Source organism: Saccopteryx bilineata, chromosome 9, assembly GCF_036850765.1.
Source record: "Saccopteryx bilineata isolate mSacBil1 chromosome 9, mSacBil1_pri_phased_curated, whole genome shotgun sequence".
Classification (NCBI taxonomy): Eukaryota; Metazoa; Chordata; class Mammalia; order Chiroptera; family Emballonuridae; genus Saccopteryx; species Saccopteryx bilineata.
Window position 1 is genome coordinate 50,562,393 of NC_089498.1, and position 19,118 is coordinate 50,581,510.

The 19,118-nt window shown below is 37.9% G+C and overlaps 1 protein-coding gene across 9 annotated transcripts in view; it reads left to right on the forward strand.

Moving 5' to 3' along the window:
- SGMS1 (sphingomyelin synthase 1) overlaps positions 1-19,118 on the forward strand; it is a 325,673-nt gene that overhangs the window by 172,987 nt on the left and 133,568 nt on the right. For all 9 annotated transcript variants that reach the window (XM_066244178.1, XM_066244179.1, XM_066244177.1 and 6 more), the window contains 2 exons: positions 2,237-2,272; positions 11,045-11,188. The gene's annotated coding sequence lies outside the window, so the exon portion shown is untranslated. The remainder of the gene's footprint in view (positions 1-2,236; positions 2,273-11,044; positions 11,189-19,118) is intronic.

The following is a 19,118-nucleotide window of genomic DNA, read 5'->3' on the forward strand; positions in this document are numbered from 1 at the left end:
ACAATGGCCTATTTTCAGTGAACTTTTTTTTTTTTTTTGCTTTTGATGTCTGGTTCTGCATAGAAGCTGAAAAGGGGAACAGCTTTGCCTTCTCTACTAACTGTTGAACTTTGGGTGTCGTACTTAGCTGCTTTGAGACTTACTCTTCTTATCTGTTTATGGGCTTCATAGCAATTGTAAGATCAAAGATGAAATGAGATGATGATGCATCAGTAATTTAGATTCTAGCACATACTGGTTTGTGGTAGTCACATGTAAGTATTTACTTTAGGAAAATTAAGTAAGCCAGTCAAGATTTCTGTGTTTTTCTGTCTGTATGTAATACATACATTAATGCAAATGTTTATTAATCTTTAAGGAAACAACCTCTTTCTGCGGGCATCATAATTCACATATTTTACAAATATAGTCATAAACTGCATAACGCATTGCAGGTGGACCGCATATAGGACAGTAGTCTCATACGATTATAATGGAGATGAAAAATCCCTATTGTCTAGTGATGCGGTAGCCATCGCTAGTGAGCGTACTCCTCCGGGCCCAGAGCTTCCCGCAAACACACCTACTCCTTCGAAACCAAATGTTAAAACTGGACTGACCCTTGTAGTTCTTTGCAAGACACTTTTCAGCAACCACCATTAGGAAACTTTGAAGGAGAAAGCGTTTCTTACTTACAGACCCTGGAGCCACAAGGCACTCCTGGGATTACAGAGCAGGTGGAGGTTAGAGAGAGAGTGTGTGTGCTTGGGTCTGAGCTTCTGCTTTTATTGGGGTTGAGGAGGATGGGGCCTTTTTATTGGTCCCAGGCTCCCTCTTTATTGATCAATTTAAAATAGAAGAGCAGGAATTTAAAGCAGGAAGAGATAGAAAAAGGGTAGTTCAAATGATCGGTTATCTAAATCAATCCAGATCTTTAAAACAAAGGCGACTCTGAGGGGAGGAGGCCTGGATCTTTATCTAGCCCTGTGGCTGACGTCTGTTTCTTTGAGATAGCCTTCCTTGGAGGGATGCCTCTTTGAAGTGGAGGCCTGGGCCAGGCAATCAAAGCTGAAATCTGACACTTGCATTCCAAAGAGAAAAGCCAACTGCAGGGTTTACGCCACGATTACTCCCGTTGGAGGTGATGCTTATGTAAACAAACCTACTGTGCTGCCAGCGCTATAAAGTGCTGCACGTACAAGTACAGTAGCAGTCTATACCATCTAGGTTTGTGTAAGTGCACTCTCTGATGTTCGCACAATGACGCCTGTCTCAGAACATATACCTGTCGTTAAATGGTACGTGACTCTATGTTCACAAATATGTTTTTAAAGGATCATTTCATTTTTAGTTGAGAACATCTTTCATGGAATTAAATGAGGAAGCATTTCTAAGCCTTTAAGGCGATTTGGGTTAAAGTCTATAAGCTCTTTATTTGTACATATATGTACATAGAGTCTAATTGTTCCACTTATTATTGATGATGTGCCAAAAATTAATCATGTTGCTGCAGTTGTAATTCTTATAGTTTAGAAAAATATGCTTTCTTGCTTCTTCATCTTTCTCTGTATTGTTAATTAGCAATTATTTACCTGAATGGAGGAGAGATAATTCATAAGTATATGATTTTAAAACTCATACCATAGCCCTGGCCTGTTGGCTCAGTGGTAAAGCATTGGTCCAGCATGTGGATGTCCCAGATTTGAGTCCCAGTCAGGGCATACAGAAGAAGTGACCATCTGCTTCTCCACCACCCCCGCCCCCACAATTCACGCAGCCATGGCTCGATTGATTTGAGCGAGTGTGCCCCCAGTGCTGAGAATGGCTCCCTGGCTTTGCCTCAGGCACTAAAAATAGCTTGGTTGCCAAGCAACAGAGCATCAGCCCCATAGGGAGCTTGTTAGGTGGATCCTGTTCAGGGTGCATGCTGAAGTCTGTTTATTTCCCCTGCTCTCACTTAATTAAAAAACAAAAACAAAAACAAAACAAAACAAACTCATACCATTAGATGTACTTGGAGAGCAGTTTTTTATTGGCATTGGATGTATGTGCCTGCTTCTGTTTGGGTTTACCTAGTAAAGCTTACTCTGAATGCCGTGACTGTCAGAAGTTATCTGGGAAGTTGGAAAGAACAATTTTTGCTATAGATAAAGAACAGGAAGTGAATAATAGTTACTTTGAATGTTAGTTTTATTTTTTTTCTTATACACAGCTCATTACCTGAAGAATGAACTTTAATTTACTTATTTTTTCCTAGGTTGAAAAGAAGGCCAATGAAGAAAACATGAATCAGGTAAATGGATTTTTAATTACTTCATGTACTTTTATGCTTGGTTTATATTTCTTGTGTTTTCCCACTGAAAAGAACTAAAACAATTTTTATGGCCAACTTGGACATATAAGGAATGATTTGGGACTATAGATGTAATAATAAAACATTTATATCATTTAATTAATTTAGGTACGAACGTGTATTTAGTCACATGTTTATATAAAATAGTATTATAACTAATGCTTTTTTCTATCAGAATAATTTTCTTCTAACTCAATATACATATTTGATATCAAGTGTCTTCATTATTAGGATCATATTTTTGAAGCATCCAACACCATTTTCCACATTTTGTTCTCATTTTAGTTGTTTGCAATACAGCACTTTTGGAATTCATGTATAATGTTGTAATTGGAAATTTTATTCTAAATCACAAGTGACTGTTTGCCTTAATGTTAGGACAGTTGCCATTTTCATTATTTCTTTGCAGATGAACATTGGAGATCTCCACTGTATAACAACTTGTAGATTTTCTGTGTTAAGTATTTCTTCCTCCCTCTTTTCCTCCCTCCTTTCTCCCTTCCTCCTTCCTTTTTTCCTTCTTTCCTTCATCTGTTTATTCATTGGTTTTATGTGTTTTGAGGTAATTGCATGCACACAGTTTCAAATTTGAATACTACTACAAGGTAGGGCAAAAGTAGGTTTACAGTTATATGTGAGAGTTTATTTTCTTGTATTATTATTTATTATATTATTTTCCATATTCACAACTGTAAACCTACTTTTGCCATGCCCTGTATAACAGCCATTCCTTGTTCATTTTATATTCCCATTACTCCTTTGCCCAACGAGAGCCCTTTTCCATTCTTAGTTATATTTTTTGTTGTTCACCCACCTGTTTCTAAACACCAGTCTAGGCTTTAATTGATTTCTGTTTAAATTTTGGACTGATATATTAATTTCCTGTTGAGAATTTACCTCTCATGAAGAACCCTTTGCTCTCAGTACACGCCAGCTCTTATTGTCTCTCTATTCTCTGGATGCATCATGTTACAGTCTGGTCTGTCTTTAAATTAGTATTCAGTGTTTACTTTGTTATGACTGTTTTGTCCACGGCAGAACTTTGTGATACTTATGTTGAAATATCTCAAGCTATTCTGCTTCCCAGCTGGTTATATATGAATTTTTTTATTTCTCATTTCACATTGGGGCATAAATATTACAGCTTTTTGATATTCACAATCATTTCAACTCAGAATTCATGTATTTAATTTGGGAAAGTTTCTTGTACTATTTCTTTGATAATTCATTTTCTCCCTTATTCTCTATTTTCGTCCAAGTTTGTCAGTTGGATATTTGGAACTGGTTGAATTCTCTAAATTTTTATGTCTTTTTCTTATTTTTCATTTCTTTGTGTTTTTATTCTACTTTCTGTGAAGTTTTCTTAGTGTTTATTGAACTTTTAATTTCTACTAGCATATCTGCAATTTCAAATTTAATTTTTAAATTGGTCTCTGAGGATTTTTTAAAAAGTAGGATCCTGTTTTTATTTCATGGATGCAAGATTTCTTTTCTATTTTCAGAATATGAATTGAATTATTTTGCTGTTTTCTTGTGCTCTTTATACTTTTCTTTTCTTTCTGGGTTCCTTCTTTTATCAGCTTGTTTTGTTCCCTGATTTTAATGGTAGAAGCTTTTCTCGAATGGTGAAACGTTAGTTTTCTGTTTATATTTAGGAGTGAGACAATAAAAGGTGGATTAGAAATTCCTTCCCTAGTGAGCTTCACTGTCGCGTCAGGAACCTAGCCATTTGAATTGCTGACTCCTAGACCACAGAAACTGCAGGTCCTTTTTTTTTTTTTTTAAATCTTTCAGTTTTACCAAAAGGCTAAAAGCTAGCCTGTGAGGATTTGAGGGAACAATGTGGGAGGAAGGGAGCCGGAGGACTCACTGTCCAAGCCTGTACATACTGAGGTCTTAATGCTTCTCTTTCGGCCTTATCTGATGTCTCTGAGTCTGAAGTCCTGCTGTATTATATTCTCCAGACGGTAAACTGCCTCCTGTTTATGGGAGTAGGGATGGCTTGTCTCTTTCTACTAGGTGGGCAGATCGTAGGTTCTAATTGCCCCTCTTTTTTACTTAAAACAATACAGATTTATTATCTTGCCATTCTGTAGTTTGAAAGTCTGACACAGGTCTCTCTGGGCTAAACTCAAAGTGTCAACAGGGCTGCATTTCTTTTTAGAGGTTGGAGAGAAATCTCCCCTTGCTTTTTCCAGCTTCTAAGGCTGGCTGCGTTCTTTGGCTCTCAGTCCCCTCCCTCCCTTTTAAAGGAACAATAATAGTAGGTCTACTACATCTTATATTGCATTACTATGACCTCGTCTTCTGCCTTCCTCTTTCACTTTTAAGGACCCTGTGATTACATTGAACCCACCTAGATGATCCTTGATAACCTCCATGTTTTGTGTTTTTTTAATTGTGGTAAAAAACACAAGCAATATAAAATTTAGCATCGTAACCATTTTAAGTGTATAGTACAATGGTGTTAATTATATCCACATTGTTAGGCAGCAGATCTCTACAACTTTCTCATCTTGCAGAACTGGAATTCTAGACCCATTGAACAACTCTTCTTTTTCTCCTGCCCCCAGACTCTGGCAACCACAGTTCTACTAAGAGTATGACTATTCAGATATCTCATATAAGTGAAATGTATTTGTCCTTTTGTGACTAGCTTATTATTTATTTATAAACTGTATTTCCCCATGTATAAGATGCGCCGTTTTTTGAAAAATTGGGGGTCTAAAAATGGGTGCATCTTATACAGTGGTTGTAAATATTTTTTTACTTGCATTTCCCACTTTTCTGCACGGATGAGGAGTTGTATGAATTTTATGATGAATAAAACTTGAGCTCAGTGACTTTATGTAATACATTTAAAAAAAATGTTGGGGCCTGACCTGTGGTGGCGCAGTGGGATAAAGCATGGACCTGAAACACTGAGGTCGCCGGTTCAAAACATTGGGCTTGCCCGGTCAAGGCACATATGGGAGTCGAAGCTTCCTGCTCCTCCCCTTCTCTCTCTCTCTGTCTCTCTCTCTCACTCCTCTCTCTCTAAAAAATCAATAAATAAAATATTAAAAAAAAAAAATGTTGGGTCCCCAAATTAAGTTGCGTCTTATACATGGGGAAATGCAGTACTTATTTATTTTGAGACAGGCAGGGAGAGAGAGACAGGCACATCTAGTTGCTCTTTTATGTACCCTGACCCAAGAATCAAATAGGCAACCTCCGTGCTCCGGATGATGCTCCAACCAACAGAGATATCAGGCCAGGGCTTATTTTTTATTAATTGATTGATTCTTAGCCAGAGAGAAAGGGAGACAGAGAAGGGGGAAGGGAAGCATTCATTTGTTGTTCCACTCAGTCACGCATGCATTCACTGGTTGTTTCCTGTGTGTGACCTGACCTGAGATAGAATCTGCAACCTTGTCCTTTTAGGACAACGCTCTTAACTGATTGAGCTAACCAGCCAGGGCTGTGACTAGCTTATTTTACTTATCTTAATGACTTCAGTGCTTGTTCTTCCATGTGGTAGCATGTGACAGGATTTCCTTTTTTTTTTTTTTTTAGCGAGAGGAACAGATAAGGACAGAGAAGGGACAGATAGGCAGTAAGGGAGAGAGATGAGAAGCATCAATCATCAGTTTTTCGTTGTGACACCTTAGTTGTTCATTGATTGCTTTCTCATATGTGCCTTGACGGACTACAGCAGAGCAAGTGACCTCTTGCTCAAGCCAGTGACCTTGGGCTCAAGCCAGAGACCTTGGGCTTCAAGCCAGTGACCTCTGGGCTCAAGCCAGCAACCATGGGGTCATGTCTATGATCTCACGCTCAAGCTAATGACCCCGTCCAGCTGGTGAGCCCATGCTCACGCCAGCAACTTCGGGATTTTGAACCTTGGTCTTCTGCGGTCCAGTCCGATACTCTGTCCACTGCGCCACCACCTGGTCAGGCGGGATTTCCTTCTTTTTTAAGAATAAGTAATATTCCATTGTATATATATATACCCTGCTTTCTTTATCTATTCATCTATTGATGAACATTTAGGTTTCTTTTACATCCTGGCTGTTGTGAATAATGCTGTGGTGAACATGGGTGTGCAAATCACTCTTTGAGATGCTGCTTCCAGTTTTGGAGGTATATATCCAGAAGTGGAATTATTAGATCATAGGGTAGTTCTATTTTTCAGTTTTTTGAGGACTCTCCATTCTCTTTTCCTTAGTGGCTGTACCATTTTTACATTTCCACTAATTGTGCACAAGGCTTTCCTTTTCTTAACGTTCTCATGAGCACTTGTTGCTTTCTGGTTTTTTGAGAGTGGCCATCCTTACAGGTGTGAGATGATGTATCATTTGGTTTTGATTTTCATTTCCGTGATGATTCCGTGAAGATAGTTCAGCATCTCTTCATATGCACCTTAACCATCTGTATATCTTCTTTGGAGAAATATCTATTCAAGTTCTTTGCCTATTTTTCAACTGGTTACTTATTTTTGGTGTTGAGTTGTTCTGTTTTATTCTGATTATTTCCTTTCCTTTCCTTTGTGTTTTTCAGTTTGATGTAGTCCCATGTGTCTATGTTTGCTTTTGTTGCCCACGCTTTTTGTTTCCTATCCAACAAATCATTGCCAAATCTAGTCATGAAGCTCTGCCCATTCTTTTTTTTTATTTTTTTTTGTAGAATTTTTACAGTTTCAGGTCTTACATTGAGGTTTTTAAATGATTTTGAATTATTTTTTATATATGGTGTAAGGTAAGGGTCTGACTGCATTTTATACAGACTTTCTTCCAGTCCTCCCCTGGAACCAGAAACCCCACCCCCGGGCCTTCGGGAGCAGTCAGCTGGCTTTCTTCTTTCTGCCTGTCAGGCAGCGAGGCTCCAGGCGGCTCTGCGAGGCTCAGCTCAGCCATCACCTCTGCTTTCAGCTTCCAAAATGCCAGTGTCGTCTGCTGTCTGCTCTAATATACTTTTCTGCTCCTTTAGTCTTTATGGAATGTATATTCTTTCCTCTTTACTGTAATTTTAATAGGGATTTAGAAAGAAGTGGGGTTTATAAACAACCCTATTTCATTGGCTATCTGTTGCTTTTAAAAATGACATTTAAAAGTCTTTTTAAAAACATCTCGCATTTTCTATTGTTAGGTCTTGTCTCCAAAAACAATTGTTCAGTCTATTCCTTTGCTTTCTTTTGTTAAACAGTTTTTTTTTGTCAAGTGACAGGTAAGTATCCAAAGCTAGCATTAATTGCTATTACTTTCCCAAACATTATTTCATGGTTCAAAATAAACAGAAATTTTTGTTTTTAATGTGAAATGTGAAACTTCGCGAGGTCTTAAATATATATATAAAGTGACATCTATTTCCTGAGATGTACTATTTTTGAAGGAAACCACTTGATTTATCTTTAGGTGTCTCTACTATATGTTGGTATTTCAGATGGTATTCTTTTATGTAAATATATTTTACTTTGAAGCTTCAACTGAATACTTGTAATCTGATATAATGGCAAGAGAGTCCTGTGTTATTTTTAGTGAGCTGTGACAGCAGCTTTCTTTGTGACTATATTGGTTATTTAAGATATAACACTATTGGCCCTGGCTGGTTGGCTCAGTGGTAGAGCGTCGGCCTGGCGTGCAGGAGTCCCGGGTTCGATTCCCGGCCAAAGCACACAGGAGAAGCGCCCATCTGCTTCTCCACCCCTCCCCCTCTCCTTCCTCTCTGTCTCTCTCTTCCCCTCCCGCAGAGAGGCTCCACTGGAGCAAAGATGGCCCGGGAGCTGGGGATGGCTCCTTGGCCTCTGCCCCAGGCGCTGGAGTGGCTCTGGTCGCGACAGAGTGACGCCCCGGAGGGGCAGAGCATCGCCCCCTGGTGGGCATGCTGGGTGGGTCCCGGTCAGGTGCATGCGGGAGTCTGTCTGACTGTCTCTCCCGTTTCCAGCTTCAGAAAAATACAAAAAAAAAAAATGTAACACTATTTATGACCAGATAAAGAATGACTAAATGAAGGATTACCTGGGATGACTTAGTCCTTGGGAATTATCAAGAGTGGGGTTTTTTTAGGTTTTGTTCCAACAATTGTTTCCTCACAGAGTTTGAAGTCTGTTAGTTGGCTTAAGTGACCAAGTATTCAGTTTGGTACATAGAAGTCCCTAGGATTTTTATCCTGAGGTCTGTGGATGGTCTTTACAGAGTTCAAGATTCTTCAGAATTTGAGTGGTAGTAGAATAGGCTTAGTTTTCATCAGGTGCACTGTGGGGCTTAAATGATCCTGAAAAGGATTAGAACTCATTTCTAATAGATTATTCTAGGGAAGAAATAGAATGTTACTGATTAAACATGATGGAAAATAAAATGCTGCCTTGTTAGCTACCAGTTGCTTCCATATTCTTTCATGTATAAGTACAAATGATTATAAATGAGGGACTAAATGAACAACTCTCTTTATTCATTGTCAGATGCAAAACATTATCTCTAGCATTCTGGTTATGCAACACTCATTTTCACATATGTCACTATAAAAGGTATTATTTATGAGGGTAATGTTTGTGTCCTAGAGAAATGACCATCTTTATGAGTCAACTTATAAGGAAAGCAAAGCATCTTTTTTTTTTTTTTTTTTAATAATAGGCTTTGGAAAAATTTATTGATTTTAGAGAGAGGAGTGAGAAAGAGAAAGGTGTGGGGAGGAGCAGGAAGCATCAACTCATATCACTGGGGAACAAAATTTTTGTTGCATCCACAAAAACACGTGTTCTTACCTAATTTGAGTGTGCTGATTTCAAATCTGACATTAGTTTTTCTCTGTAAGCTACAGGTTTTTTTGCAATTCAAGATTTTAAGTTTTCATCTTATTGTAAAATTTTCAACATTTAGTTTAACATAATGAAGTAGAATGTCTTCTTGGGCATCATCTTTGGGAAAATATAATAATTTATATAATGCAGTAAATACACTAATACATGAAAAGATATGATTGCATCAGAATTTATCTACAGTTTCAAAATAGAACATATTAAAACACTTATTTTAATCATAAAATTTGCACAAAACTTATTTAAATTCTATTCAGGCAGAAATTTGCGTTTGTAGCTCTTGTGTTTGTATACTTGTTGAGGACAATCTCGTTTGATGCTCCAGCAGTAGTCTGCTCATCACTAACAGCTCCAAGATTTTCGGGAAACTTATCAAAGTGACTGTTCAGGAAGTGAATCTTAACGCTCATGTTACATCCAATGTTGCGGAAAGCCAACAGCATCCTTTGAACCAGAAGTTCATAGTTTTCTGCTTTTTTGTTGTCAAGGAAGTTCTTTGTAACTGCCACAAAAGACTGCCATGCTGCTTTCTCCTCCTTATTCATCTTCCTGGCAAATTCTTCGTCACGTATGAGCCATCAAATTTGAGGTCCATCGAATACACCTGCTTTTATCTTTTCAAAAGACAGGCAAGAAAAGCAGAAATAATATGTTGAAAGCATCCACTTTCTCTATTCAAAGCCTGAACAAACTGCTTCATTAAGCCACGTTTGATGTGAAGTGGGGGAAAAATGATCCTGTCTCAATTAACTACAGATTCATTCACAATATTTTGCATCCCTACTTCCATAGCTTCACGTTTCAGCCACTCCTTCTGTGTCCAGTGTTTCTCCCGAGCTCAGTGGCCCACAAACACAGAAAGCAAGAATACTTCATGAAACCTCTCTGTTGTCCTAGCAGGAAATTGACCATTTTAAGAACCACACAAATGATCCAGTTATGGTCCTCATACTTCAGAAAGTCAAGGACAATTTTTATGTCATTGTAATCTTCTTGTAAATGAGTTGAATAACCAATTGGAACTGCTGAAAATAGGCAATATATGCACGTGTCACAAATGATGAAATATTGCTCCTTTGACGTTGAAGTGTGTAACAGCCACATATATAACAGAAAATGTCAGGACTATTCTTACATTTACACCTAATCGAAGAAGCCATGATTCAATCTTAAAATAAGAGGGTGTTTTTATCAGATAATAATTTTTTACATTTAAAAACAACTGTAATTATGTAAAAGTGATGTTTGTAAAACATTAATTGCCTTGTGGTTATGTTCAATCCAAGAGTTGTTGCCTTTTAACTCCAATTTAAAAACCAATGCATGCCATTAACTGTAACAAAAATAAATTAAAATTGCATAAAAACTAGAGCATGCACCAAAAAACGGATTTCAGATTTGGAATCAGTGATGCAGAAATATATATACAGAAACAGTTCTAAAACCTCATGCAACATAAAATTAAAAAGAAATTGTTCCCCAGTGATATGTGCCATGACCAGGCAAGCCCAGGCTTCCGAACTGGGACCTCAGCATTCCAGGTTGACCTTTACTCACTGTGCCACCACAGGTCAGGCAGAAAAGCGCCTTAGTGGTTACTCTTTGTTTTCATATTGAAGCTGGTATACTTAATTTATGAAAATCAGTTATTTGTTGACAATTACTGATAGTCAATAAATATATAAAAGAAATATATGTGATGGAAGGTTACAGACTTTAGTTTTCAATTAAGAAAAGATGGGGTAAGTTTTATGTCAGGTATATTTTACAACAACCTAGTTCCCAATCTAATACTTGAACACTTTAATGCTTTTATTTATAGTGAGGTCTACTGTATTTATATATTCTCTTTCAGCTTTAGAATCTTATGATTTCATTTCTGAAGTGGTTAAACTTAAATTTCTCTTCTTTTCTAGGTGCACCACTGAGGTTTTTGGGATTAACAAATGTGTCTGGTTGGGAAATTTATGAAACAGAAGACAAGACCCTGCCTCAGGAAGCGTACATGAGAATAATTTCAAAGGAACCTATCAGTAAATGCGTAACAGTCGCTGTTGCAGGTATGTAATAACTTAGAGCTTGAACTGAATGTAATGTGACCCATTCTGCTGTCCTAAGCGGAGCTGAGCCATTCTCTGAGAATGGAGCTGGTTCTTAAGGCAGAGCCTCACCTTCTGGTTCTAAACACACTGGTGGCTATTGTTCTCTAAACTTGACTGTGTAGTGGGGTGTGACTCTTCTCTCTTCCTTGAGCAGCTCTGACTCAGTCCCTCTAGAGTCCTTTCTAATGCCTAAATGACAATAAGGATGATAGAGATAGCATTAGATCTGGACAGATTAAAATGATGGTCGAGTTCTAGCCGGAGACCTCACGGCCTTCTTTTCTAGGCATGGGGCAGTCAGTATCAAAGCTCTGTGAATGTGTACTTAAAATCAGCAGGTATTTATTGGCTTTACTCTTACCTTGAAAGACATCAAGGCTGTGTCTGATTGGATTGCCTGGTTCCCTGTTAGTCATTAACTTTGTCTCCTTTACCCTGCATCCCCCACTCCTAGTTACAGTGTTAGGTGGTTACTTCATTTTCTTTCTTTATAGCCTTTTATTCTTACCTACTCAGTAATGTTTATGCTAAGTTCAAGGTTGCCTATTATTTTATATCCTGTGATCTTTAGTGGATGTCTGGCTTTTGACACTCTGGCTCTTTTTTTTTTTATGGCAATAACCTATGTCTCTGGTCGGCAAACTGTGGCTCGTGAGCCACATGCAGCTCTTTGGCCCCTTGAGTGTGGCTCTTCCACAAAATACCATGTGCGGGCGCTACCTCGATAAGGAATGTACCTACCTATATAGTTTAAGTTTAAAAAGTTTGGCTCTCAAAAGAAATTTCAGTCGTTGTAATGTTGATATTTGGCTCTGTTGACTAATGAGTTTGCCCACCACTGGATATCATGGTATATATCACCTTGATACTTTAAGGCAGGGGTCTCAAACTCAACTCAGCATGTGGGCCGCAGAGCAAGATCACAGCCGTTTGGCGGGCCGCACTAGGTCTACAAAAGGCAACTGTTACGCAACACTTTTCTCACTGCAGTTGAAAACAAAAAAAATCAGTACAACAAGCACAATCGTACATGCAGTTTGCTCAGTGTCACAAAACGACCAGAAACTGTAGTTCGCATCACAACTGCTGTTAACTAAGCTAATATCTAGCTAGGATGCTAGAGAAATGAAAAATACAAGTAGGCCCCTAGGCTTACTTAATTTTATCCAAAATATTTTAAACTTCGTGGATTAGTCTGCGGGCCGCACAAAATTGTTCGGCGGGCCACATGCGGCCCGCGGGCTGCGAGTTTGAGACCCCTGCTTTAAGGTATTTATTTTCCATGTACCAGTATAGAACACTATAGACATCTCCTATGCCAAGTATTTTAGGTCTCAAATCATCATAACATCATGAAAACATTAAACAAGTTCAGTTTTCTAGATGAAGATACTGAAGTTCCAAGTGGGTCAATACTGTAACTGGCCTACTATTTCCCAGAGAGTAAGTGGCAGAAATTGGATTCAGCACTAGGTCTGTCTGTCTCATATTGTGTATACCACACTGTCTCTCCTTTTTGAAGCCAGGGGTAGAAAATGCTTGTAGAATTGTCAATCTTCTGCTCTACCTTTTTCACTATTTTTCTATTTTTTCCCATTTCACGGCCTCTTATTTGGTTTAGAATTATACTGAAAACATTGAATTAGCATATCAAAATTAAATATTTTCAAGTTACTGTTCATAATTTTACTTAGAGTATATTATTGGTATAAGACTCAAAATATGCTCTTTTTCTAACACAGGCTTCTATGCCTTTATTGATATATTCTAAGTTGAATATTAGGCCAGTAGAAGAGAGAGGAGGAGTTGACTTTTATATTCCTAATACAATCTGACTATGTCTGTGACATCATTTGCACCAATTACTCAGATACTTTCAATGTAGAGTTAGTGAAGATGACATAGGATAGTAATGATGAAATGTTGGCAGAAATTTTCTTATGTGCTTCACAATTGTTTCTGAGCCCTAATCCTTTAAAATGTAGAACATCTATTCAAGTGCTTAGTGTTGGCTCAAGGATCACTTTCAGTGTGTATAACTGTTAAGTTTGCTTTGAAGGATGTGAGGTTTAAGTTTAAGTGAGTTTAAGAATAAACAGTATCCACTTTTGTTTTTCAATAGTAGGACATGATTTAAAAATTTGTGTATTTAGGCTTCTAAAATATTCTTATTAAATTAGCGCATGCTAAATATATACTGGTAAATATTTCAAATCTGCACTAAAATCCTAGGAGGTAGGTGTGGTCAACCTTTGAAAGATGAATAAACTGAGACTTGTGACAGTTTGAAACTTGCCCAAGCTCATGTACTTAAGAATGGTGGAGCCAGACTAGAACCTAGATTTGGTTGATTTCACTAACTGTGCTTTTAACGATCACACTGCCTCGCTGATTACATGCAATGGTGACAGATTGCAGAAAAGTCCAAGAATTTTTTTATGCTTTGCATTAATAAAAAGGCAGTGTTTTTCTTTCTTTTCTTATCTTTTCTTTTCTTTTTTTTTTTTTATTAAGTGAGAAGTGGAAAGGCAGAGAGACAGATTCCCACATGTACCCTGACTGGGATCCACCCAGCAAACCCCCTACCTGGGGATGATCTGGGGCTGTTGCTCTATTACTTGGCAACAGAGCTATATTTAGCACTTGAGGTGAGGCCATGGTGTCATCCTCAGTGATTGGGGCCAACTTGCTCAAATGAGCCATGGCTGCAGAAGGAGGAGATAAGGGGGAAGGGGGAGAAGAAGATGGTCACTTCTTCTGTGTGCCCTGACTGGAAATCAAACCTGGCCAATGCTCTACCACTGGGCCAACTGGCCAGGGCCACAAAGGCAGTCTTAAACAGATGAAGACACCTTATTCTCACAGCAGTGAAGGCTTCTAGTGAAGATCTGGTGCAGTCACTGAGGAGGCTGCATCCAAATAGTGACATTCTGGTTTATGATGGACTGAGCCATTCTTGAGACCTGCGAGGTATGTCTTCAGCCACATGTCATTTCCCACAATGCCCTTATTATACTGCCAGGAACAATTAGGCTCAACTCACCTTAGCAAATTATATGAGCAGCTGTTCCTTCCAAAGCAAATGGGACTGGAATTTGACCAATCACTCAGGTTAAGGACAGCTCTGGCATTTATATATGAATCTCAAAATTTACAGAACATACAAACCTCAAAATTGAAGGTATACCGTATCAAGTTTACTATAAGTAAAATTACTTTTTGTTCTTAAATATATTCTTTTTTATAATTCTAAATAGAAAGTTTGGTAAGCATTGAAAACAACAAAATACAAAACACCACTCAGAAGTAGCCACTGATAATATTTTCATGTGGATGCTTTCAGATTTTATTCTTAGGAATATGTATAGCTTTTAAAAAGAATAAAATTAAATTATAGTGTTCTAGATTCAGTTTTACTTAATATATCTTCAGCATTTTCTTTACGTTTTAAAATATTTTTTTTTTTTGTATTTTTCTGAAGCTGGAAATGGGGAGAGACAGTCAGACTCCCGCATATGCCCAACCGGGATCCACCCGGCACGCCCACCAGGGGGCGACACTCTGCCCACCAGGGGGCGATGCTCTGCCCCTCTGGGACGTCGCTCTGTTGTGACCAGAGCCACTCTAGTGCCTGGGGCAGAGGCCAGGGAGCCATCCCCAGCGCCTGGGCCATCTTTGCTCCAATGGAGCCTCGCTGCGGGAGGGGAAGAGAGAGATAGAGAGGAAGGAGAGGGGGAGGGGTGGAGAAGCAGATAGGCGCCTCTCCTTTGTGCCCTGGCTGGGAATCGAACCCGGGACTTCTGCACACCAGGCCGACGCTCTACCACTGAGCCAACCGGCCAGGGCTAAAATATTCTTTTGCAACATGCTAAAAAGTGACTACAAAGTATATGCCAGGGATACAATAAAAGGAATCAATTTCAAGAATGAAATATGTAACATATACCTGTGCCACTCCTGAACATAAATGAATCACATACAATATATATATTCCCCCCTTTTCCGGAGAAACCCATGTAAGGTTAGTTTTGCAGAGGAGGAACTCTCTCCAGGTTACTGAATCAATACACATAGACCTTCTTGGTCCATCCGTCAGTCCGCTTTGCTATAGTAGTACACAGTTTCCTGGAAATAGCGGTATATTTGTCATGACTTAATGAATACATTTTAAACATATGTTATGATGCTAAGCAAATGGAATAAATGTTGAATTGAGATTGGTAGAGAGCTCAAGTAATGTAATTAGAACAGGGATAATGATTGCTCGGTACATTTATTTATTTTGAGATTTTAAAAATTGCTAGTTTATTTTAAATATTTCTCATGAAAGGAACTAGAAACATAACATGGTAAGTATGCCAGCTAGATTAATAGCATGATGTGTCAGCTGCATACTTACATAAAACCATATGATTACAAATTTTAAAATTAATATTTGAAGGGCTTGGAAAAATTTAGTATGATTTTTTTTTTTGAGTAGCTGTGTTTGAAAGTTTTAATTTTGTACATTGTGTTAGCATAATATTGCTGCACATTTAATCATGAAAAATGGTCATTTGTTTTTAAAACATTGTACTGTTTATTTTGAATTAGCATTGGTGGAAATAGTTTCTAAGGAAAATGGTTTGTATCCTGTGTTATAAATATTTTCAGGCTTTTGAGTTATTTAATTCAAAGCATTCACTATTTATTATTTTTAGAATTTGAGAACATACTTTTCCTAGTGTGTTTTCTTTTTATTATCACAGTTGTATTTTTTATAGAGTGAATGCATTTCTAAAACTTATATCAATGATATTTTTAATAAATTGAATAAATTTAGGTTGACAAAGAATGTTCACTAATTTTTAAGCAATTCTTAAGAAATCCTTTAATAAAATTAGGAAAGCTCCCTTAATGTTGGTAAGTCATTTTTTTCTTTTTTATTCAGGGGTTTTTAATATTGGGCACCCTTTTGATAATTTTTTTATATCACATTCAAAGGTATGTTAGGTATTTTTTTGCTTTGACTATATACATTTATTTCTACCCATATTAATTTTGGGGAAAAAACATAATGAATACAAAAATTGTATAAGTAGTAGGTCATTTATAGACTCTTTTTCTCCCAGAATGTTTGGTGGAAAAAAATGTTCATTATTAATATATCCACTTACAAATTCCCACATAGTCAGAAAATCAGTTGTTAAGAAAAATGTTTAAAGGTATGATTATTGTCCTGACATTCCCACATTCTATTGCTTTTCCTTTCTGTCGAAATGAATAATCAAAATAAAATAAAACTGACTTAGTTATCTTTCTCAGTGGTTGAGCCCTACCTATTTGGGGTCAGTAGCCAGGGGGTAAAGAACATAAATAATATTGACTTGTAACCTAGAATCTGCTGTCAGACTCACTCCTCTCTTGAACTTTGTTTTCTGGGAAAAAATGTATAAATTTCCTATTCTCATCATTGCAGTAACCTAGAATGATCTCACACCCGTGCCTTTTAACACTTATTTCTCCTTTCATTCTTTTACTGCTGAGCCAGCTGTCCTGTGTCACATCTGACATTGATGTTCTTGTTATATAAAAAGATATCCTATTTACAGTTCCAGCTAGTCTCTTCTTTGAGGGTAATAATATCTATTTACTGAGTGCCTTTTAATCCAAAGGCATTTTTCATTGTTTACATGGTCTCTAATGAAAACCCACAGCATAATCAACAGTTCAAATGCTATAGAAATGTTTACCTGAAACCTATGTACTCTTATTGCTCAATGTCACCCCATTAAACTTAATTTTACAAATAAAAAAATTAAAAAAAAAGAAAATTAGGAAAAAAAGAAAACCCTGGAACCTTGCAGAGACCTCCATGAGTTTTTTTTATTTAACACACTTTTGGTGTTTTTATGCCCTAGGTCCTCCTTTAGATAGATACTTTGGGGTAGTGCACAAGAAAAACAAAATTTCACACCACAACTTGGCACTTATGACCAAGTGAATGAAAGAGGGTAAACTCAATAAATCAGCAACATACATGCATGCTGGATGATGGTCAGGGTTCTGGCAAAAAACAAAGCAGAGAAGTGGATAGGAGTGTGAGTAGAGGTGTGATGTGTGTAATGTGTGTGTGCATGTGTGTGTGTGTGCAGTGGTGGGATTCAAATAATTTAACAACCAGTTCTCTGCCCTAATGACCGTTTTAAGTATAAAAAGAGATATACCAAAAGGTAGTTTATTATTTCGTGCATTTAATTCCTAAATAAGAATAATAAAAGAGGTACACAAAACTAGATTGTTATAAGAGTTTTAAAATATTAATGAAAACATATAATACCTGACCAAAAAACACTAAAACTGTTAATTAAGATATTTCTATATTGCTTCTTGATGGGTGTCCTCACTTGCAAACTTTTTCACCTATGGACAGAATGTGTTCTACAAGTGCTTAGAATACACTGTGGTGCAGATGAATGTTAAAAATGGGTAAGGAAAGTAAATTTGTAATTACCACATTGGGCAGCTACCCAGGTGCCCACCTCAGAGAGAACCCTAATTACACGTGCCATTTTAACAGCCACTTCACCAAACTCAACAAAAAAGTAGATATTGGTTCTGCTGAACCAGTGCAAACCAGCTGATTCCTACCAGTGTGTGTGTGTGTGTATGTGTGTGTGTGTGTTGGTGTGTGTTGGTGTGTGTTGGTGTGTGTTGGTGTGTGATGTGGTCCCTGTAATACAAAGTGGCGAGGTCAGGGAAACCCTCAAGGAGAGGAACATGAAGGAGGGGAGGGGATAGCCTATTATATCAGGGAAGAACATTCCAGACAAGAAGACAGTAAATACCAAGGCCCAGATACAAATCCAGTCAGTCTTGCTCAAGTAGACGCAGTTCAGAAGCTCAAGACTGCTGGTTCAAACCCCAGTCTTTCATAGTCCAAGCCCGTGCTTTCTCCACGACCCTGAGTAACGAACACTGAAAGGAATTTTTGTTCCCCTTAGGAAGCTTTCCAGCTCCTACAAAACGTGTTCTACATGATGAGCACGGTTGCTTTCACCAGGGCTGCTCTCAAGCAAAAGTACTGAATAGATAGGTAGACAGGTTAGTTTTCTCTTCAGCTAGTGAAACCTCAAAATTATAACCTCCTTTCTCAAATCTCTTAAGAAGGTTAAAAAAAGAAATTTTCGGGAACTACCCTTTCCGCTTATTCTTTTCTTTCTTTAAATCACTTCTTATTTTTATTATTTTGCTTTAAAAATCCTCTGTGCTTGTTTTATTTGTGAGCTTTCAAAAGAGTATATTCCTAATTGTGTAGAAACTGATACAAGCAGTAGCTTGGAAGGGAGGATGTTTGACGGTAACAGATGGGACAGTTTTTTTCTCCATCCTAGGAAGAGATGCTGCTTTTGCTGTTGTGTATGTGGGGCCTGTGGAAAGGTAGTTCACTAGGATCATGATAGGCAGTGTCATATTTAAGTCTGAATAATGAAACATTAAGTTTCTAATAGATTGAATGAAGGGCGCCCACGGTCTGTGAACCCAAAGCCTTGCTTGTAGGGGAACTCTCTTGTACTGAGCACCCCCCCCCCCCCCCGTTCTCTCCTCCCTCCAGGATGGAGAGCACAGGACTGGTTGCTATTGTCTCCTGCACTGGCCAGCCAAGTGATGGGGTGTCTGCCATGATTTCAGTCCATAGGTGCTGCTTTTCTTTCTTGGTCGGAATGAAGAAAGACTTAAACATTTTTGAGGGGATAAAATATTTGGCAACCAATATGCTATTTATAGTCTTGTGACTTTGATATTAACTACTATTGAGTAACCCTGACACATTTTTAGACTTCTGACCAAAGGGATTTGCTGTTCAGTTTTTCCAATCAGACTCACTGAATTTCATTGTCAGTAGAAC